The sequence below is a fragment of the Schistocerca piceifrons genome, chromosome 8 (genome assembly GCF_021461385.2).
Source record: "Schistocerca piceifrons isolate TAMUIC-IGC-003096 chromosome 8, iqSchPice1.1, whole genome shotgun sequence".
Taxonomy (NCBI): Eukaryota; Metazoa; Arthropoda; class Insecta; order Orthoptera; family Acrididae; genus Schistocerca; species Schistocerca piceifrons.
In genome coordinates, this window is record NC_060145.1 from 274466558 (window position 1) to 274489854 (window position 23297).

The 23297-nt window shown below is 42.9% G+C and overlaps 1 protein-coding gene across 2 annotated transcripts in view; it reads left to right on the forward strand.

Annotated features, from left to right (window-relative positions):
- Window positions 1-23297, forward strand: part of LOC124711778 (alpha-tocopherol transfer protein-like) — a 160648-nt gene that overhangs the window by 55927 nt on the left and 81424 nt on the right. The window lies entirely within an intron of this gene.

Genomic DNA, 23297 nt, shown 5'->3' on the forward strand with positions numbered 1-23297 from the left:
ACCACTGCCGTAGTCATTTCTCTCTGTTAATCTACTGAAAGCTATCTTCTTAGGCGTTAGTGTCTTGCCACTGTCCGGAACAAATTTTTTTGAAACGTGGTTTTAGGATATGCCATCTGTCACAAAATACTATAGTAAATAGAATAAAAAAATGTAGCCCGTGAAAAATATTTTCTTTTAAAAAACAGTGACTGTATGTGAAGGCCTGAGGGTGATCAGATATTGGTCGAAACCTGTCCCCGGTTTTTAAAATATTGTTTGTGGTCTGGACTCTTTGTATTAAAATTTGTTCATGTGTCTCGGAAGGAAACAGATCAGTTAATATTAGAAAAGGAGACTGCAAAACCAATAGATTTCTGGTGTAAAGAGGTTCATCTTATACGCCAACACTCGTGGAATGCTTGCTGTACTCCATTCTTCAGCAAACGGTGATACAAACACTTACCAGGGAACTGAAATGTTATGTAAAACATGAGGTGCTTCGAAGCGAGTGCCTCACTTGTCGAAACAGAGTCGTTAGATAGGTCAAGGAGTCACGATATAACCAGTGCTGTTTGTATACATGCAAAGCCACGTGCTTCCAAGAACGAACAACACAGCAAGCAGATAAATATGCTTAATGCCCCAAAATATGTCTGATGTTCGATATTTGAGAAACTTAGCAAACGGCTTTACATAAGCGGCTATAAAGGGGCGTAATATACCAGGATTTCACAACATTCACAAAGTAGTTGGCCAGGTACAATCGAATGATAGAGTGACTAGACGCTACGAGCGCTCATGGATGAATTAAGTATGACTGGAAACTGCTATCCATATGGATGCATGTTTCTCGACTGATTACGAAGGAAAACAAAGTGCCCTCTTAAACCGAACAAGCACACCTCATGAGAATTCACTTCAGCTAAACATGACCCGTAAACACACTCGTTCTACAGGCGTGGGTGGTTTGTTATTTAGTTTACAAGTTGAAACGTTTTGTAGTCTTGTGCAATTTTTGGATACCTCAACCTTTTACAAGAGCCTAAGAAGTGATATGCGAACAGTAAGAGAGAGATGGAGAACGTGCTATTCGTAGTGTTCTGTCCACAGGTCCACCATTCACCTCGCCAAAACTGAAATAAAATGCGCTAACTATCAAAGAATAATGCAAAGGAGTCAGGGACGACCGTGATTTACTGATCATTATATTGTAGCTAAATTTCACATGCATAAGTATCAGTTTTACAAATACGATTTTGCAGTGTCTATGTAACAACACCGGCACTGCAGTATTGTATTTATCCGCCGATACCAGGCAGTGACTTTCAGTTGATATGTCTTCCCCCGTATGGAAATTACATAATGTGAGTACATCGAAGGTTGTGACGCAGGAACTGTGACATATGACAGTTTGGGACCGGCCGTGGGTCTTGCACGGGTAGCCAAAGCGCTTGCCGGCAGAAGGTCAGCGTGTCCGATCAGAGGACTGACTGAAGTATTCAGCGATGAACTTGAAAGGGCGTCCTGTGACGCCACCGCATACCAAATGGCAATAACAGAGTCGAACCAAATAAAGAAGAAAGGATAAAAGCTATCAAGGCGACCGTTTGTGTAAAGCGGGATATTCAAGTTCGAGTCCTGGTCAGACAAAAATTTTCACTGTCGTCATTCCTTTACACAGATGGAGGTTGTTCGTATTCGCAACTGCGAACACATTTCGTGTAGTTTCGTAAATCATTAAGACTTGTCTTATCGCACTCAGAACTCGACACAGTTCAGAAACGATTTCTACTTTTTGTTCCTAATTATGTAAAGTTGCCTTAAAAGTAGAGAATAATTAAAGTCAATAGCCACGTGGTTTTCTCTAATACAGCGGGCAGCACACAAAAACAGAACGCCGCGAACAAAACACGGAATTTAAAAATAAATTCTTAATTTAAGTTAAGTTCACTTTTACACAGTTTCACGAGATATAAATGATATATCATTCGACCGAAACACACTAACGTCCGTCATAGTTAAAGCCATTCGAAGCTTAAGCGGTTACTGTCCTGGACAAAATCACGGCACATTCTTATAGCGGAGCATAACACATTTCCATATGAATGACAACGATCGAATAATTTTCAGGTGCAGACAACTCGTTCTTTAAATATGCTCGGTGCAAACGGCGAACGATGCAATCGCTCCGAAATCGCTTCTATCTTAGACAGCAGCTCCTATCAACACTTTCTATGACTGCAAAATTATTTATATTGTTGTTAGTTGAAGAACTATAGCAATCACAATTTTTCACTAAGTACATCTGCACTCTATTTATGTTCTGTCAAATCCTTAGCCCGATAACTTTTCAATTTTGAACAAAAGAATTTTTCAAATGGAACTGAAGGTGGATGTTGGCCTCCGAACTGTCTCCTTTTTAATTTGTTTACATTCGTAAAATTACAATGTTATCTAAACCCAGCTTCACTTCTACATGTAATAAATATATTGCTGATGTCTTGGCATTGTATCATAAAGACGAAGGTTACTAAATCTAACTCGTTTAACAAATTCCGGAAACGAAAATAGTTTTCTCGTAATAATTCAAAAAGCAGGGGAGGTAGCTCCATGAAAACTTCTATCATTTTTTGTGATAAACTGAACCTAATTCCAGGAGTAGAACTCTTTAATATTGTGCACGTTTAAAATTTCGAAAAAGTGGAATAAATCAAAAAGTAAAAGAGGTAGCTCTATGGAAACTTCTACCATCTGTTCTAATGATAAACTGCATCTAATTTCAAAAGTAGAACTTTCTATATTTAATATTACGCTGTCCCTTAACATTTTACAAAAGGTGTATTTTGAAGTAACTACACTGAAGAGCCAAAGAAACTGGTATACCTGTTTAGTATCGTGTAGGGCCCCCGCGAGCACGCAGAAGTGCCACAACATGACTTGGCATGGACTCAACTAATATCTGAGGTAGTGTTAGAGGGAACTGACACCATGAATCGTGCAGGGCTGTCCATAAATCCGTAGGAGTACGAAGTGGTGGAGATCTCTCTTGATCAGCACATTGCAAGGCATCCCAGATATGCTCAACAATGTTCATGTCTGGGGAGTTTGGTAACCAGCGGAAGTGTTTAAAATCAAAAGAGTGTTCCTGGAGCCACTCTGTAGCAATTCAGGACATGTGGGTGTGCCGCGCGGGATTAGCCGAGCGGTCTGGGCGCTGCAGTCATGGACTGTGCGGTTGCTCCCGGCGGAGGTTCGAGTCCTCCCTCGGGCGTGGGTGTGTGTGTTTGTCCTTAGGATAACTTAGGTTAAATAGTGTGTAAGCTTAGGGACTGATGACCTTAGCAGTTGAGTCCCATAAGATTTCACATACATTTGAATATTTTTGAACATGTGGGTGTCGCGTTGTCCTTTTGGAACTGCTAGAGTCCGTCGGAATGCACAATGGACATGAATGAATGCAGGTGATTAGATAGGATGCTTGTGTACGTGTCACTTGTCACAGTCATATCTAGACGTATCAGCGGTCCCATATCATTCCAACTACACGTGCTCCACACCTTTACTGAGCCTCCACCAGCTTGAACAGTCCCCTGCTGACATGCAGGGTCCATGGATTCATGAGGTTGTCTCCATACCAGTACACATCCAATACAATTGGAAACGAGACTCATCCGACCAGACAACATGTTTCCAGTCATCAACGGTCCAATGTCGGCGTTGACGCTCCCAGGCGAAGTGTAAAGCTTTGTGTCATGCAATCATCAACGCCACACGAGCGGGCCTCCGGCTGCGAAAGGCCATACCGATGATATTTCGTTGAAGGGTTTGCTCGCTGACACTTGTTGATGGCCTAGCACTGAAAGCTGCAGCAATTTGCGCAAAGGTTGCACTTCTGTCACTTTGAACGATTCTCCTCAGTCGTCGTTGGTCCCGTTCTTGCAAGATATTTTCCCGGCCGCAGCGATGTCGCAGATTGATGTTTTAGCGTATTCCTAATATTCAGGGTACACTCCTGAAATGGTCGTACGGGAAAATCAATTCATCGCTGCCTCCGGAATGCTGTGTCCTATCGCTTGTGCGCCGACTGTAACACCACGTTCAAAGTCACTTAAATCTTGATAACCTGCCGTTGTAGCAGCAGTAACCGATCTAACAACTGCGCTAGGCACTTGTCTTATGTAGGTGTTGTCTACCGCAGCGTCGTATTTTTGAATTTGGAATACGCATACCTATACCAGTTTCTTTGGCGCTTCAGTGTAATTAGCGAATAGTGTTGAGATTCACAATATTTAACCTTTTCATAGTCTTGGATAATATGATCAGGTCTTGAAACATTATTTAAACATTTAATTTTACGTAAGTACGAGTGTACCGTGTAATCTTTTCGTTAGCAGCTCACAGCATGTGCTAAGCACTGTTGCCTCGACCTTGTCCGTACGACGAGGAAAAATCAATAATTCACGCACCTCTCAGCGCTTGTTTGCTTCCGCACAAGATAACACATCAGAAGCGTTGCTTAACGTAAGAGCTCGTTCTGATCTCAGCCAACAGGTATGCCGCAGGTTGATGAAAACCGCAACAAGCGATCAACGCCTCACAGTACGAAATTTGGCTCCAGAGTGTGGCGTATGCAGGTGACATTGGATTTTTGGTAAGGTAATCAAGACATCCTTACTCGACAGAGCAATACAGATATTCAATCACGTCTATCGAGCGCCGGAGTCAACACAAGGAAATCTGGCATTATGAACCTCGGACAGGGCAATCAATCCACAGCAACGTGGACAACTACCTGCCATAACAAACAAATTTGATTTCGGACACAGCATCAGCACACCATACCTGCGAACTTTCGGAAGCCCCTCACAGCCCTTAGAGCCAGAGCTAAAGACCATAGTATTAGTCTGGATCCAAAGTGTTCATCCCGCACATGTACACATTATATCAAATATCAATAACGTGGCGCAAATCTGCGGACAGCTCGCGGAACAGCCCAAAGAATTAATGCCGCATCAGGCTATTTCGTCAGCCTCGGCCACGCATTCATAGTTAGGTTTGACAGGCTCACGCTCACCACAGAAAATGAAAGGCTAAACCTCACGGATTCCTATAACAGGTCGCAATCCCTATATGGGTGCAATACGCACTAAATGTGGAAAAACCACGACACAGCTTAACAGCCCACCTGCTTAGTAAAACAGTTCCAACCAACGTTGATCCTCCCATATATGTTCAACACATCCCCAACGGACTTTATCATCTCAAACATTTTTTCTTCGAATACAGTTATGTGCAAATTAAACTTGGAGAAAAAGATATAATCAATGCAAAACTGATGGAATGCAAGCCCACAAATATTATTGAACGAAAGTATAAAGACAAAGACTGGGAAACAATATCGAAGAATATACACTCAAGAGGATGTCGTTATCAGGAGAAAGAAAACTGGCGTTCTACGGATCGGAGCGTGGAATGTCAGATCGAATACAGTTATGTGCAAATTAAACTTGGAGAAAAAGATATAATCAATGCAAAACTGATGGAATGCAAGCCCACAAATATTATTGAACGAAAGTATAAAGACAAAGACTGGGAAACAATATCGAAGAATATACACTCAAGAGGATGTCGTTATCAGGAGAAAGAAAACTGGCGTTCTACGGATCGGAGCGTGGAATGTCAGATCCCTTAATCGGGCAGGTAGGTTAGAAAATTTAAAAAGGGAAATGGATAGGTTGAAGTTATATATAGTGGGAATTAGTGAAGTTCGGTGGCAGGAGGAACAAGACTTCTGGTCAGGTGACTACAGGGTTATAAACACAAAATCAAATAGGGGTAATGCAGGAGTAGGTTTAATAATGAATAGGAAAATAGGAATGCGGGTAAGCTACTACAAACAGCATAGTGAACGCATTATTGTGGCCAAGATAGATACGAAGCCCACACCTACTACAGTAGTACAAGTTTATATGCCAACTAGCTCTGCAGATGACGAAGAAATTGAAGAAATGTATGATGAAATAAAAGAAATTATTCAGGTAGTGAAGGGAGACGAAAATTTAATAGTCATGGGTGACTGGAATTCGAGTGTAGGAAAAGGGAGAGAAGGAAACATAGTAGGTGAATATGGATTGGGGGACAGAAATGAAAGAGGAAGCCGCCTGGTAGAATTTTGCACAGAGCACAACATAATCATAACTAACACTTGGTTTAAGAATCATGAAAGAAGGTTGTATACATGGAAGAACCCTGGAGATACTAAAAGGTTTCAGATAGATTATATAATGGTAAGACAGAGATTTAGGAACCAGGTTTTAAATTGTAAGACATTTCCAGGGGCAGATGTGGACTCTGATCACAATCTATTGGTTATGACCTGTAGATTAAAACTGAAGAAACTGCAAAAAGGTGGGAATTTAAGGAGATGGGACCTGGATAAACTAAAAGAACCAGAGGTTGTACAGAGATTCAGGGAGAGCATAAGGGAGCAATTGACAGGAATGGGGGAAATAAATACAGTAGAAGAAGAATGGGTAGCTTTGAGGGATGAAGTAGTGAAGGCAGCGGAGGATCAAGTAGGTAAAAAGACGAGGGCTAGTAGAAATCCTTGGGTAACAGAAGAAATATTGAATTTAATTGATGAAAGGAGAAAATATAAAAATGCAGTAAGTGAAACAGGCAAAAAGGAATACAAACGTCTCAAAAATGATATCGACAGGAAGTGCAAAATGGCTAAGCAGGGATGGCTAGAGGACAAATGTAAGGATGTAGAGGCCTATCTCACTAGGGGTAAGATAGATACCGCCTACAGGAAAATTAAAGAGACCTTTGGAGATAAGAGAACGACTTGTATGAATATCAAGAGCTCAGATGGTAACCCAGTTCTAAGCAAAGAAGGGAAAGCAGAAAGGTGGAAGGAGTATATAGAGGGTCTATACAAGGGCGATGTACTTGAGGACAATATTATGGAAATGGAAAAGGATGTAGATGAAGATGAAATGGGAGATACGATACTGCGTGAAGAGTTTGACAGAGCACTGAAAGACCTGAGTCGAAACAAGGCCCCCGGAGTAGACAATATTCCATTGGAACTACTGACGGCCGTGGGAGAGCCAGTCCTGACAAAACTCTACCATCTGGTGAGCAAGATGTATGAAACAGGCGAAATACCCTCAGACTTCAAGAAGAATATAATAATTCCAATCCCAAAAAGAGAGCAGGTGTTGACAGATGTGAAAATTACCGAACTATCAGCTTAATAAGTCACAGCTGCAAAATAGTAACACGAATTCTTTACAGACGAATGGAAAAACTAGTAGAAGCCAACCTCGGGGAAGATCAGTTTGGATTCCGTAGAAATACTGGAACACGTGAGGCAATACTGACCTTACGACTTATCTTAGAAGAAAGATTAAGGAAAGGCAAACCTACGTTTCTAGCATTTGTAGACTTAGAGAAAGCTTTTGACAATGTTGACTGGAATACTCTCTTTCAAATTCTAAAGGTGGCAGGGGTAAAATACAGGGAGCGAAAGGCTATTTACAATTTGTACAGAAACCAGATGGCAGTTATAAGAGTCGAGGGACATGAAAGGGAAGCAGTGGTTGGGAAGGGAGTAAGACAGGGTTGTAGCCTGTCCCCGATGTTGTTCAATCTGTATATTGAGCAAGCAGTAAAGGAAACAAAAGAAAAATTCGGAGTGGGTATTAAAATTCATGGAGAAGAAATAAAAACTTTGAGGTTCGCCGATGACATTGTAATTCTGTCAGAGACAGCAAAGGACTTGGAAGAGCAGTTGAATGGAATGGACAGTGTCTTGAAAGGAGGATATAAGATGAAGATCAACAAAAGCAAAACAAGGATAATGGAATGTAGTCTAATTAAGTCGGGTGATGCTGAGGGAATTAGATTAGGAAGTGAGACACTTAAAGTAGTAAAGGAGTTTTGCTATTTGGGGAGCAAAATAACTGATGATGGTCGAAGTAGAGAGGATATAAAATGTAGGCTGGCAATGGCGAGGAAAGCGTTTCTGAAGAAGAGAAATTTGTTAACATCCAGTATTGATTTAAGTGTCAGGAAGTCATTTCTGAAAGTATTCGTATGGAGTGTAGCCATGTATGGAAGTGAAACATGGACGATAAATAGTTTGGACAAGAAGAGAATAGAAGCTTTCGAAATGTGGTGCTACAGAAGAATGCTGAAGATTAGATGGGTGGATCACATAACTAATGAGGAAGTATTGAATAGGATTGGGGAGAAGAGAAGTTTATGGCACAACTTGACCAGAAGAAGGGATCGGTTGGTAGGACATGTTCTGAGGCATCAAGGGATCACCAATTTAGTATTGGAGGGCAGCGTGGAGGGTAAAAATCGTAGGGGGAGACCAAGAGATGAATACACTAAGCAGATTCAGAAGGATGTAGGTTGCAGTAAGTACTGGGAGATGAAAAAGCTTGCACAGGATAGAGTAGCATGGAGAGCTGCATCAAACCAGTCTCAGGACTGAAGACCACAACAACAACAACATACACAGTAAAGATCTATCGCCAGAGGTCAAAGCAACGTGGTACACATTAGTAAACAGGAATATACCAACGAACGTCAAACGTCACGCCATCCTTCTCACGGACTCAGCCATGCGCACAACATGCATGGAAGTGAAAGAAATTTGGGCCCTAGTCAGACAGAAGTCAACACTCATCAACAGAACTTCTCCCAACGTCTTCACCCCAACACATTTCTTGGCCCCAGATACAGTTCCGTACCAAATGACGAAACGGAACGCTTCTAATTGGGTCAAAGGGCACACCGAATACGTCTTCAAAGAAGGAAACAAGTTTAAGAAGATTATTGGGAGTCACTACCTAACGAAAACCAAAAACTACAAGAAAATTATGCAAATTTCTTAAGTAGAACCATCTAGAAACACGTACTGTGGTCATCTCGCAACAGAGAAAGAGTATTTCTGACTCTATCAGAAAGGAACATAAATTTCCGAACCAAGAGTCATTATTTATTTACTAATTTAATTTTTTGTTCAGTTCGTTTTATGAACGAAAGGGAGTTACAGTTTCCTTTTATTTCGCTAAACAAAGATGATATTTTAATTTTATAAGAAGAAATATTTAGTCCTAAGAAGAAATCACCTAAAATACAGAGACAAAATTCTACATTCTTTTCCAGGAAGAAGCTTTGCGTTCCTTTTCTTCGTCAGCTTCTTCCCGTCTTCAAACACGAAAGATATGATTTGCAGTTTTCAGTGGCTTTCGTCTCTTCTTAAGAAGAAACACCAACAAATGCAGAAAACATTACAATTTTGTTAATGATCTTTCGACTTGCTTTTAATACAATATTATGAACGGCACTGAAGCCAGGCTAATGAAGGTAGAAACGGCGAGCACAATTGACGGGCAAGAAGAGGTGGATCGAGGCCCGACAGTAGGAAAAAAATTAAGGTTTGAGGCCTCCGTCGGGCATATATATATATATATATATATACACTCCTGGAAATGGAAAAAAGAACACATTGACACCGGTGTGTCAGACCCACCATACTTGCTCCGGACACTGCGAGAGGGCTGTACAAGCAACGATCACACGCACGGCACAGCGGACACACCAGGAACCGCAGTGTTGGCCGTCGAATGGCGCTAGCTGCGCAGCATTTGTGCACCGCCGCCGTCAGTGTCAGCCAGTTTGCCGTGGCATACGGAGCTCCATCGCAGTCTTTAACACTGGTAGCATGCCGCGACAGCGTGGACGTGAACCGTATGTGCAGTTGACGGACTTTGAGCGAGGGCGTATAGTGGGCATGCGGGAGGCCAGGTGGACGTACCGCCGAATTGCTCAACACGTGGGGCGTGAGGTCACAGTACATCGATGTTGTCGCCAGTGGTCGGCGGAAGGTGCACGTGCCCGTCGACCTGGGACCGGACCGCAGCGACGCACGGATGCACGCCAAGACCGTAGGATCCTACGCAGTGCCGTAGGGGACCGCACCGCCACTTCCCAGCAAATTAGGGACACTGTTGCTCCTGGGGTATCGGCGAGGACCATTCGCAACCGTCTCCATGAAGCTGGGCTACGGTCCCGCACACCGTTAGGCCGTCTTCCGCTCACGCCCCAACATCGTGCAGCCCGCCTCCAGTGGTGTCGCGACAGGCGTGAATGGAGGGAAGAATGGAGACGTGTCGTCTTCAGCGATGAGAGTCGCTTCTGCCTTGGTGCCAATGATGGTCGTATGCGTGTTTGGCGCCGTGCAGGTGAGCGCCACAATCAGGACTGCATACGACCGAGGCACACAGGGCCAACACCCGGCATCATGGTGTGGGGAGCGATCTCCTACACTGGCCGTACACCACTGGTGATCGTCGAGGGGAACTGAATAGTGCACGGTACATCCAAACCGTCATCGAACCCATCGTTCTACCATTCCTAGACCGGCAAGGGAACTTGCTGTTCCAACAGGACAATGCACGTCCGCATGTATCCCATGCCACCCAACGTGCTCTAGAAGGTGTAAGTCGACTACCCTGGCCAGCAAGATCTCCGGATCTGTCCCCCATTGAGCATGTTTGGGACTGGATGAAGCGTCGTCTCACGCGGTCTGCACGTCCAGCACGAACGCTGGTCCAACTGAGGCGCCAGGTGGAAATGGCATGGCAAGCCGTTCCACAGGACTACATCCAGCATCTCTACGATGGTCTCCATGGGAGAATAGCAGCCTGCATTGCTGCGAAAGGTGGATATACACTGTACTAGTGCCGACATTGTGCATGCTCTGTTGCCTGTGTCTATGTGCCTGTGGTTCTGTCAGTGTGATCATGTGATGTATCTGACCCCAGGAATGTGTCAATAAAGTTTCCCCTTCCTGGGACAATGAATTCACGGTGTTCTTATTTCAATTTCCAGGAGTGTATATATATATATATATATATATATATATATATATATATGTGTGCGTGTGTGTGTGTGTGTGTGTGTGTGTGTGTGTGTGTGTGTGTGTGTGTTGTCTTTAGCGTAAGTTAGTTTAAGTTAGATTAAGTAGTGTGTAAGCCTAAGGACCGATGACCTCAGCAATTCGGTCTCATAGGAACTTACCACCACCACAACTGTCCGATAACATGTGTTTTACCTCTGAGAAGCACAAAGCCACGTACAGGAAAATAAAGATTAAATCTTCTCTCTAACAGTTAAGTATTTAATACAGGAGTTGCTTTTTGCAGCGCGTAAGCTCTCTTTATTTTTGTAGACCGAATAGTTGATTTCCCTTTCTCAGCTCGCGTAAATTCGGGAGGATACACAAGTGTTAAATAGTTCTTCTAAGCTCTTTGTGATACTCTAGATTCTAGCCTATGTAATATTTCCACATACAACATTCGAAAGTGCATCTAGGTCGTAAGTTGGTTCAAGAGGAAATAAAGCTTTGTTTTTGTAGTGCATGGCCGGCCGCGGTGGCCGAGCGGTTCTAGGCGCTACAGTCTGGAACCGCGCGATCGCTACGGTCGCAGGCTCGAATCCTGCCTCGGGCATGGATGTGTATGATGTCCTTAGGTTAGTTAGATTTAAGTAGTTCTAAGTTCTAGGGGACTGATGACCTCGGAAGTTAAGTCCCAAAGTGCTCATAGCCATTTGAACCATTTTGCAGTGCAGGTCTACCTTACGGTGTACAGCTAACCAGCCTGGACCCTAAACCCCTGCTTGGCAGTGTTTGCACCGCAAATGCCGTTTCCGGCCATCGTGCTCTCACATTCTAGGACGTTTTCAAATATTTTACGACAGGTTTCAACGGCAACATTAGCAAACGCTATATCTCTGTAATTGTCTTCTCAAGAGCTATCGAATGCAATTATAAAAAGTATATGGTTTCATTTAAAAAACGTACTTTCTTCGGTATCTCAGCTTATACTAGGGCTAAAAACATTAACCAAAAAAACATACATGGCCCTCGATGCTCTAACATTGGCCGAAAACCGCGTTTCGATACGTGTAACCGTTTATGAAATAAAAGGTGTGTTACAGCTTACAGGACTCACCCTGTATGTACCCTACTGGCCATTAAAATTGCTACACCACGACTTGCTACAGACGCGAAATTTAACTGACAGGAAGAAGATGCTGTGACATGCAAATGATCAGCTTTTCAGAGCATTCTCACAAGGTTGACGCCGGTGGCGACACCTACACCGTGCTGACATGAGGAAAGTTTCCAACCGATTTCTCATACACAAGCAGCAGTTGACCGGCGTTGCCTGGTGAAACGTTGTTGTGATGCCTCGTGTAAGGAGGAGAAATGCGTACCATCACGTTTCCGACTTTGATAAAGGTCGGATTGAAGCCTATCGCGATTGCGGTTTATCGTATCGTGACATTGCTGTTCGAGTTGGTCGAGATCCAATGCCTGTTAGCAGAATATGAAATCGTTGGGTTCAGGAAAAACCCGTAGTCTAGGGGTAGCGTCTTTGATTCATAATCTAAATGTCTTAGGTTACGGGATCGATCCCCGCCACTGTCTAAATTTTAATAAATAATCAGCATTGGCGACCGAAGACTTCCGGCATAAGAAGTCAGCCTCATTCTGCCAACGGCCTTGTCAAAGAGGGCGGCAGTACAGTTGAAGAGGAATGGACGTTTCTAAAAAGGGCCATCACAGAAGTTGGGAAGGAAAACATAGGTACAAAGAAGGTAGCTGCGAAGAAACCATGGATAACAGAAGAAATACTTTGGTTGATTGATGAAACGAGGAAGTACAAACATGTTCCGGGAAAATCAGGACTGCAGAAATACAAGTCGCTGAGGAATGAAATAAATAGGAAGTGCAGGGAAGCTAAGACGAAATGGCTGCAGGAAAAATGTGAAGACATCGAAAAAGATATGATTGTCGGAAGGACAGACTCAGCATACAGGAAAGTCAAAACAACCTTTGGTGACATTAAAAGCAACGGTGGTAACATTAAGAGTGCAACGGGAATTCCACTGTTAAATGCAGAGGAGAGAGCAGATAGGTGGAAAGAATACATTGAAAGCCTCTATGTCTGATGTGATAGAAGAAGAAACAGGAGTCGATTTAGAAGAGATAGGGGATCCAGTATTAGAATCGGAATTTAAAAGAGCTTTGGAGGACTTACGGTCAAATAAGGCAGAAGGGATAGATAACATTCCATCAGAATTTCTAAAATCATTGGGGGAAGTGGTAACAAAACGACTATTCACGTTGGTGTGTAGAATATATGAGTCTGGCGATATACCATCTGACTTTCGGAAAAGCATCATCCACACAATTACGAAGGCGGCAAGAGCTGACAAGTGCGAGAATTATCGCACAATCAGCTTAACAGCTCATGCATCGACGCTGCTTACAAGAATAGTATACAGAAGAATGGAAAAGAAAATTGAGAATGCGCTAGGTGACGATCAGTTTGACTTTAGAAAAAGTAAAGGGACGAGAGAGGCAATTCTGACGTTACGGCTAATAATGGAAGCAAGGCTAAAGAAAAATCAAGACAATTTCATAGGATTTGTCGACCTGGAAAAAGCGTTCGACAATATAAAATGGTGCAAGCTGTTCGAGATTCTGAAAAAAGTAGGGGTAAGCTATAGGGAGAGACGGGTCATATACAATATGTGCAACAACCAAGAGGGAATAATAAGAGTGGACGATCAAGAACGAAGTGCTCGTCTTAAGAAGGGTGTAAGACAAGGCTGTAGCCTTACGCCCCTACTCTTCAATCTGTACATCGAGGAAGCAATGATAGAAATAAAAGAAAGGTTCAGGAGTGGAATTAAAATACAAGGTGAAAGGATATCAATGATACGATTCGCTGATGACATTGCTATCCTGAGTGAAAGTGAAGAAGAATTAAATGATCTGCTGAGCGGAATGAACAGTCTAATGAGTACACAGTACGGTTTGAGAGTAAATCGGAGAAAGACGAAGGTAATGAGAAGTAGTAGAAATGAGAACAGCGAGAATCTTAACATCAGGATTGATGGTCACGAAGTCATTGAAGTTAAGGAATTCTGCTACCTAGGCAGTAAAATAACCAATGACGGACAGAGCAAGGAGGACATCAAAAGCAGACTCGCTATGGCAAAAAAGGCATTTCTGGCCAAGATAAGTCTACTAATATCAAATACCGGCCTTAATTTGAGGAAGAAATTTCTGAGGATGTACGTCTGGAGTACAGCATTGTATGGTAGTGAAACATGGACTGTGGGAAAACCGGAACAGAAGAGAATCGAAGCATTTGAGATGTGGTGCTATAGACGAATGTTGAAAATTAGGTGGACTGATAAGGTAGGGAATGAGGAGGTTCTACGCAGAATGGGAGAGGAAAGGAATATGTGGAAAACACTGATAAGGAGAAGGGACATGATGATAGGACATCTGCTAAGACATGAGGGAATGACTTCCATGGTACTAGAGGGAGCGGTAGAGGGCGAAAACTGTAGAGGAAGACAGAGATTGGAATACGTCAAGCAAATAATTGAGGACGTAGGTTGCAAGTGCTACTCTGAGATGAAGAGGTTAGCACAGGAAAGGAATTCGTGGCGGGCCGCATCAAACCAGTCAGTAGACTGATGACCAAAAAAAAGATGGGTTCAGGAGGGGAATACGGAACGCCGTGCTAGATACCAACGGCCTCGTATCACTAGCAGTCGAGATGACAGGCATCTTATCCGCATGGCTGTAATGGATCGTGCAGCCACGTCTCAATCCCTGGGTCAACGGATGGGGACGTTTTCAAGACAACAACCATCTGCACGAACAGTTCGACGACGTTTACAGCAGCATGAACTATCAGCTCGGAGACCATGGCTGCGGTTACCCTTGACGCTGCATCACAGACAGGAGCGCCTGTGATGGTGTACTCAACGACGAACCTGGGTGCACGAATGGCAAAACGTCATTTTTTCGGATGAATCCATGTTCTGTTTCTGGCATCATGATGGTCGCATCCGTGTTTGGCGACATCGCGGTGAACGCACATTGGAAGCGTGTATTCGTCATCGTCATATTGGCGTAACACCCGGCGTGATGGTATGGGGTGCCATTGGTTACACGTCTCGGTCACGTCTTATTCGCATTGACGGCACTTTGAACAGTGGACGTTACATTTCAGATGTGTTACGACCTGTGGTGCTACCCTTCTTTCGATCCCTGTGAAGCCCTACATTTCAGCAGGATAATGCACGACCGCATGTTGCAGGTCCTGTGTAGGCCTTTCTGGGTACAGAAAATGTTCGACTGCTGCCCTGGCCAGCACATTCTCCAGATCTCTCACCAATTCAAAACGTCTGGTCAATGGTGGTCGAGCAACTGGCTCATCACAATGCGCCAGTCACTACTCTTGATGAACCGTGGTATCGTGTTGAAGCTGCATGGGCAGCTGTACCTGTACACGCCATCCAAGCTCTGTTTGACTCAATGCTCAAGCGTATCAAGGTCGTTATTACGGCCAGAGGTGGTTGTTCTGGGTATTGATTTCTCAATATCTATGCACCCAAATTGCGTGAAAATGTAATCACATATCAGTTCTACTATAATATATTTGTCCAATGAAAACCCGTTTATCATCTGCATTTCTTCCTTGTGCATCAATTTTAATGGCCAGTAGTGTATTGCACACGGTCTCCCGCGGCCTTTATCGGAAACAAACGGCGACGTTACAGAGAACAAATACAGTTGTGGTGACTAAGGAAAACGCATCACATTGCGAATGATTTCAAGATCGTTGTGCATATACTATCAAGCGGTTCAGCAATTCCTCGTGAAATATCACTATGAAATCTCACGATAAGCTGCACGAAGAGTCCTCACTCCAGCTGCAATAATACTGTGGTCTATTAATGCATTCGCTGTTTGTTCCTGAGTATTTGAAATGCCTTCTCCGGTTGACAATCCCGCCGACTGTGAAATATGCACTGTGTTCGTATTCTTAGCGTTAAAGGCGTGTAAACGGCTGAAATTCATTGTCATATCAGGGAATCGTATAGAGAAAACGATCTGGTGCAGAAAGATGATGGAAAAAGTGAGGGAGAGCGGACACTTCACGATTTCGACGTTATAAGTTGCTTACTTACTCCTTGGCGCTACAGTCCAAATGGTTCAAATGGCTCTGAGCACTATGCGACTTAACTTCTGAGGTCATCAGTCGCCTAGAACTTAGAACTAATTAAACCTAACTAACCTAAGGACATCACACACATCCATGCCCGAGGCAGGATTCGAACCTGCGACCGTAGCGGTCACGCGGTTCCAGACTGAAGCGCCTTTAACCGCACGGCCACACCGGCCGGCGCTAAGTCCGTGCAGGGCCTTGGCCTCCTGGAGAAACTCCGCCCACTCTTCTCTGCTGGCTGCCTTGGCTCTCCATCTATGCCGTCTCCTATGCCAAGGCCATTACCTGTAACATCCGTCCGCTTTCCTTTGTCCTTTGGTTCCGTAACTACCTCTTTTTGCGTGATAGGCCTGTTAGCCCCATGCCCAACCCACTTTCTTTACCCAGGCTTGGGACTGGCACTATAATTTACATGGTATTTCCCAGTCGCGTGGTTATGTGATAAGTTTTCTCAGCGTCAAAAAGTGTGCTTCATTTTGATGTTACAGAACGTTTAAACCATCGAAAGTTAAGCTCAAGCTGGGTACTGAAAATGCTGACTGGGGCGTAGAAAAAATTGACGTTTAGCTAGTTCTTTGACTCTCCTAGAACGCCACAGTGAGGAAAGTGACGTGTTTTTAAAGCAAATTGACACAGGTGATGAAAACGGGAGGTTAACATTGCACCTGAGCCAAATCAGGAACCCATGGAATGGCGACATTCAACATTACCAAAGTAAGTGAAGTTCAAGCAGTTTCAGGAGAGGAATGGGATGTTTGCTAGTAAATTTTATGCCTTACGGTGACGCCATAAATTGTACGACTTACTGTGACATCTGTTTTTCTTTTCTTCGCTGCCGAAGTACAAACACCGACAGACTTCCACCGCAGAGTGAAGAATGTATATCGGGCTAATTGTCTGTCGAAAGCTACCGTCGTGAAATGATGTACAAAATTCCGTCCTGGTTGCGGTTCTACATAAAACGCCGGTCAGTTTGGAAGGCCAGCCTCAACCATTACGGACAAGTGGGAGGCACTCGAGCACCCGCCTTGTAGTCCTCACCTCTCCCCATGCGATTATCATGCCTTCGGTCCCTTAAAAATAGACTTCGCAACGTCGAAGATTCCTGTCGAAGGAGGGTGTGTGGGAGACAAACTTCTTCGCGCAACAGGACACATTGTTTTAGGAAAAAAAATGGCTCTGAGAACTATGGGACTTAACTTCTAATGTCATCAGTCCCCTAGACTTTAGAACTACTTGAACGTAACTAACCTAAGGACATCACACACATCCATGCCCGAGGCAGGATTCGAACCTGCGACCGTAGCGGTCACGCGGATCCAGACTGTAGCGCCGAGAACCACTCGGCCACCTGGCCGGCATTGTTTTAGGAAATGGGCACTTTAATCTGGTGCGTCTGTGGGATGACTGCATCAATGCACACTGTGATTTTGCCTGATTGCCATTGCGATTCTGAACTGTACGGCCTTCGGACGAAAACATTTTTATCGTCCCTTATATTTTTCTAGAATGTAGCCTTCTACGGAAGTGAAACGTGGACGATAAACAGTTCAGACAAGAAGAGAATAGAAGCTTTTGAAAGGTGATGCTACATGAGAATGATAAAAGTCAGGCAAGGAGAGCGGGTAACTAATGAGAAGATACTCAATCGAGCAAGGAAGAAAGGAAATTAATGGCACATAGTGACTAAAGGCAGTTATCGGTTGAGAGGCATAAAGGAATTCTTAGTTTCGTAATGGAGCGAAGTGTGTGGGATAAAAATTGAAGAGTTTAACAATACCATCACTTGCAAAGTAGGTTAGAAATCAGATTAATAATGCTACTCACGCAGCATATGTTCGCGTTATCGGGCAACAACAAAGTTATTGACTGTGGATGGTATCGTCAGAATGGAAATAATGAAGTCACTGCAAAAAAAGTCATTAATTTTGGCACTTATCGTGAATGGATTCCCTTCGTCGAAGCTGTTATGGCTCATCTTGTTGATTCTAGGGTGATTCTTTGACTGATAGAAGGTCCAGATGTGTATTTTAGCAATATTTGAAGACCTAAGAAACGCGTTTTTCAGGAAATTCTTAGTGATCAAACAATGCCAGATCAGAAAAATGGAATGGTAGAAATAATTTTTGACTTGGTGTTCACTATCCACATTTTTATTACACTTCTTCTAAATTCACATATACTCCTTCTTAATTGTCACGTCATCAAGAAAACAGTTTTGTATCAATCGTCATCTATTTAATTTCCGCTTTAACCAAACGCAAGCCTTGATTGTTCTTTTACAAAGCGAAATAACAACTTAACTTCTGCAAAGTGAAATAAAGACTGCTCTGTGCGCATTCGCCCCAAAACGGTTACAAGTAAGTCAAACATTATGACAGTCTCACAGAAATAAATACACACAAGAACCATATCACTGTAATATATCGATACATCGGAGTACCTATATATTAATAAAACCAAATGTGATTATTGCCACAAAAGTATGTCTGTTACTTCGCAGATAAGTAGTATGATATTACTGGTATCGAGAACTGGGGTTGGAGTGCCGTAATGGTCATGTAAATAAAGAACCATTACAAGAGGAAGGCTACGACTTAACTACAGAGCCAGATCCAAACCGATGTAGGGTACAGTAGTTTCGCAGGGATGAAGACTCTTGTACAGTATTGACTAGGGTGGAGGGCTGCACCAACAAGTCTTGAGACTGAAGACCACAACAACGCATCTCTCCATGTGAAGACAGTACTACATACTCACAAAATTCTTTCTTGTAGGATTGTAAAACATTACTTTCAGTTCTTTTCAAGAGACTGACGAGAAAACTTACGCATGTATTGGACATGCACATGCACATTTCAAAAGAATCAGCTAGTGTCTTTTGAAAAACAGTGATTAAAGACACACACAAATGAATCTAGTATAATCCGTCTTTGAATTCATGAACAATGGGCGCAACACGCCGTGCGAAGTCGCCCACTTGTCTGCCGGGGAAAGACGAGGCGTTCAGTGTGCGCAGGAGCGGTTAGCGACCGTTACGTGGCAGGCTACACCTGCTCACCTTGGCTTTAAGCGACCACGGTCAACAGCGCAAGCATTAGCCAGTCCGCGGTCAGGCGACACGCCCACATGTCATCATGGTGAGCAGCACGGCAACAGTTTTCGTGCGTTTTCTGCAGCAAAACAACTCTGGAGGCCGTTAGTGCAAGCTAAGGAGAGCGCTGCCAGTTTTTTAGATACACTGTAATCCTAATAATTATCTGAGAGTGTCTGCGCGAAGCGGCTCAGTGGCAATACACTGTACTGCTAGTCGGGAGGACGAAGTTTCAAATCCCGGTCCGGTCTAAATTTCCTTAAAAGCTTCCGTCTTTCCTTCCTCTCGGTGTTCACGCTATCGTTCCAGTAAAAAGAAAGACAGTCATATCCCTGTAAAGTACAAATGGCCTTCAGAACGTTTTGCACAGTCGTCTCTAATTTTTTTATTTTTTGGAGGAGCAGAATGAAATTTTTTGTGAACATACTTGGAACATTTAGCTATAATTTGGTATATAAAAGTATTTTATTTTATTTACAAGTGAGTCCTAATGGACCGTGAAGTAGATGTCAGGTTGCGACAACGGTCGGTGATGGAGTTCCTCTTCAAGACCGGCGATGACTCTTCCACATCGATTCACAGGAAGTTGCTCCATGTTTATGGGGAGGACACAGTGGATCGCAGTAGTATCCAGCGGTGGTTGCAGAGGTTTAAACAAGGTGATTTCTCTCTACTGGACAATCCACTATGGCGGTAGACAATCGACGGCAGTGACTGATGTGAATAAGGAGACCATTGATCAAATCATCCAAAATGTCAGATGTGTGACGCCATGACAGCCTACTGAAATGACTCGTTTCTCATTGGGTAGTGTGGTATCACTGGTACAATCTGTTGTGGATTGGCAAGACAGCCAACCCAGTATGAGAGGAAGCCGAAAGGCACGCGTTTTAGCTCACGCAGGCTGGCGTGAGGTCTGGAACAGGTCAAGGAAATGAGACTAACAAAAAACGTACGTAGCTGCTGGAATACTTAACTTTAATCCATGATTGGTGAACATCGCTCTTGACGGTACGTGTCTTACAGCATCAATAGTAACTGGTAATGGCGCCTTGCTAGGTCGTAGCAAATGACGTATGTGAAGGCTATGCTAACTATCGTCTCGGCAAATGAGACCATATTTTGTCAGTGAACCATCGCTAGCAAAGTCGGCTGTACAACTGGGGCGAGTCTCTAGACCTGCCGTGTGGCGGCGCTCGGTCTGCAATCACTGATAGTGGCGACACGCGGGTCCGACGTATACTAACGGACCGCGGCCGATTTAAAGGCTACCACCTAGCAAGTGTGGTGTCTGGCGGTGACACCACACAATCACTAGGGTACAGAAAAATACGTGCACGTTTGGTGCCTAGATTTCTGACGAGAGAAATGAAAGCGATTAAGAAGAATGTGTGCGAGGGTCTCATGAAGACCCTTGCTAAGGAGTGGAAACAGTGTTTTGACGGCGTCATTACCCAGGATGAAACACGGTTGTTTCTGTCCTAACCTGAGAGCAAAACCCAATCCATGGAGTGGCGTCATCCGGGTTCGCCTCGGAAGAAGAAATCAAGACTTTCACGAACAGCAGGCCGGAAATTGATGGCCTCCTTCTTCTGGGATCAGTGTGGTGTCATTTTCAATGACTTTTTGGAACCCGGCTCTACATATAACCAGAACCATTAGTGTTTGTTACTAGGCAAGCTGCGACGTGCCATCAAGACCCACAGACTACAGCTTCAGGGTCAGATCATCAGACTACACCATAACAATGCCAAACCCCATATAGCCCTTATGACGCAGGAGAAAATCAGGAAAATGGGTTGGAAAATTGTTCTGCATCCTTCCTACAGTCCGGACTTGGCTCCGTCTGAGTTTTACCTCTTTGGTCGTCTGAAGGCCCACCAGCGCGGCAGGGCATTTGATAATGAGGAAGACCTAATTTCCTGTGTCAAGCGATGGTGTAAAAGTCAATCCCCAGAATTTTACCAAAGTGCATTTTACGTTGGGTCAAATGCGTCACAGCCGATGGAGCCTACATTGACTAGGCTCAATGTATAGCTAAATGTTCCAAGTATGCTCACAAAAAATTTTATTCTCCTCCTGCAAAAAATAAAAAAATTAGAGATGACTGTGCAAAAATTTTTGAACGCCCTTTGTAACATTCAACAACCTGGGCAGTATAATGGAACCTTCTTCAGGGAGCGTAACACAGCGAAATTTTTGTTGAATAAATGCTCTATTTTTTTCTGGTTTGGCTGTTATAAACGCTGTGTCAATGACACATTAGTTCTGAAGAAGGATGCAGAAGACGTCATTACTAATAAGCATGTACAGCTAAATAGTATGGATGATAAGACCAAATTTATCAGCAAGATGTAAATAGACAACAGTATCAACATTTTAGAAATACGAATAAAGAAACAAAGGATTCTAAACACAAATTAGGAATTTTTTAGAAACCATCCACAGACAAATTATTCACTAATAGATTATGTCACTCAGCAATCCACAAAAAAGTATACTTCCACACAGTCTTACGTGCAATGATAAATTTTCAGCTGGATGAAGACAAAGTCAACAAAGAAATAACAGTTCTTGAGTAGTTAGCCAAAGTTAACTTTTCTGATCTAGAAATGATTAAAAAAATGTACAAACAAAACTTAATAATTGCACATGAGTGAGCCACCAACAACGCTACTTTAAAAAGAAATATGGCACTTCTCCCATACTATTTACTGTATTTATTCATAGCTTATTTAGCCTGATCAGATTAGGTCTCCAAAGCCCTCTCTTACATCTGACCAGAAACAACGCATGCCAAAAATATTAAATCTTCCCAACAACAATAATAATACTAATAATATGGTGATATTTCACAGGTAATATTCACGACGTTTAAACATACGAGAATCGAAATTGTATTTGGCACATAAAACAATATTGAAATTATTATAAGAAATATCACCCAAAGAAACGGAATCATTTAATAAATACAGAATATACAAAAATAGATGTGACGATTGCGCCATAATATACATTTCCCAATCCGGGTGATGTTTAGTTTGGGCAGAGAAAACCCCCAACCCGGCCGAGAATCGAACGCGGCACCCTCTGATTCAGAGGCAGCAACGCTGGCCACTAGACCACAAGCCGCGGATTTCCCCAAAAGTGTAAGAATTTTATGATTAGATTAAAACAACACGCGAATTCAAATGAAAATTACCTAAGTGCTTTTCTCATGCATCTGATACACAACAAACTCACATCCAGAAACATTTTCAACAGATTTTAAATACACCAAAGTATAAAGAAATAAAACGAAATGGGTATGTTGGAAGAGATCGAAACTTTTATTCATATTTAAAATCAGGCAGATAAACGTATTAGCTAACAAACTGAAATGAAAAAAAACTATATCTTTATAGCTTTACTAGCATTCTGCCTACAGCTAACCAAGACTAAAATAACGAGTGCATTCGTAATACCCACACTAACTGTTAAGATTAGTTATACATAATTTGCACGCTAACGGATAAAATTATTCGTATTACCTACATACTAAATGAAACTCAAATTTTCGAACTCCCCATTTTGTAACAACTTTTTGTAATTTTAGTATATGTTATTTTATTAGTTCCTTTCTTTACGTGTACATTTGGATTGTTACACACCCACACTTTCATTCCTTGGTCAACATTATATCATTGCAAATTTACCGCCTTATTTGCACAAACCAAACGCCAAAACTGTCAAAACGTGTAGAACAGTTGCATTTTGTAAACAATACGAATGCAGACACAGACTGTGAGGACGGTGCCAATTTATAAATTCGACAAATTTAAAGCAAAATATTTTTCCACTAATTTGCCTTAACATCACTGTGTTCTCAAATCGTTTCGATATCATAGCCTGCTTTTCCAAACAGATTATCGCTGGACAATGGCTTCATTAAGTCGAAACCGAATGTGAAAAAAAGAGAAACGTTACAAATGGTTCAAATGGCTCTGAGCACTATGGGACTCAACTGCTGAGGTCATAAGTCCCCTAGAACTTAGAACTACTTAAACCTAACTAACCTAAGGACATCACACACATCCATGCCCGAGGCAGGATTCGAACCT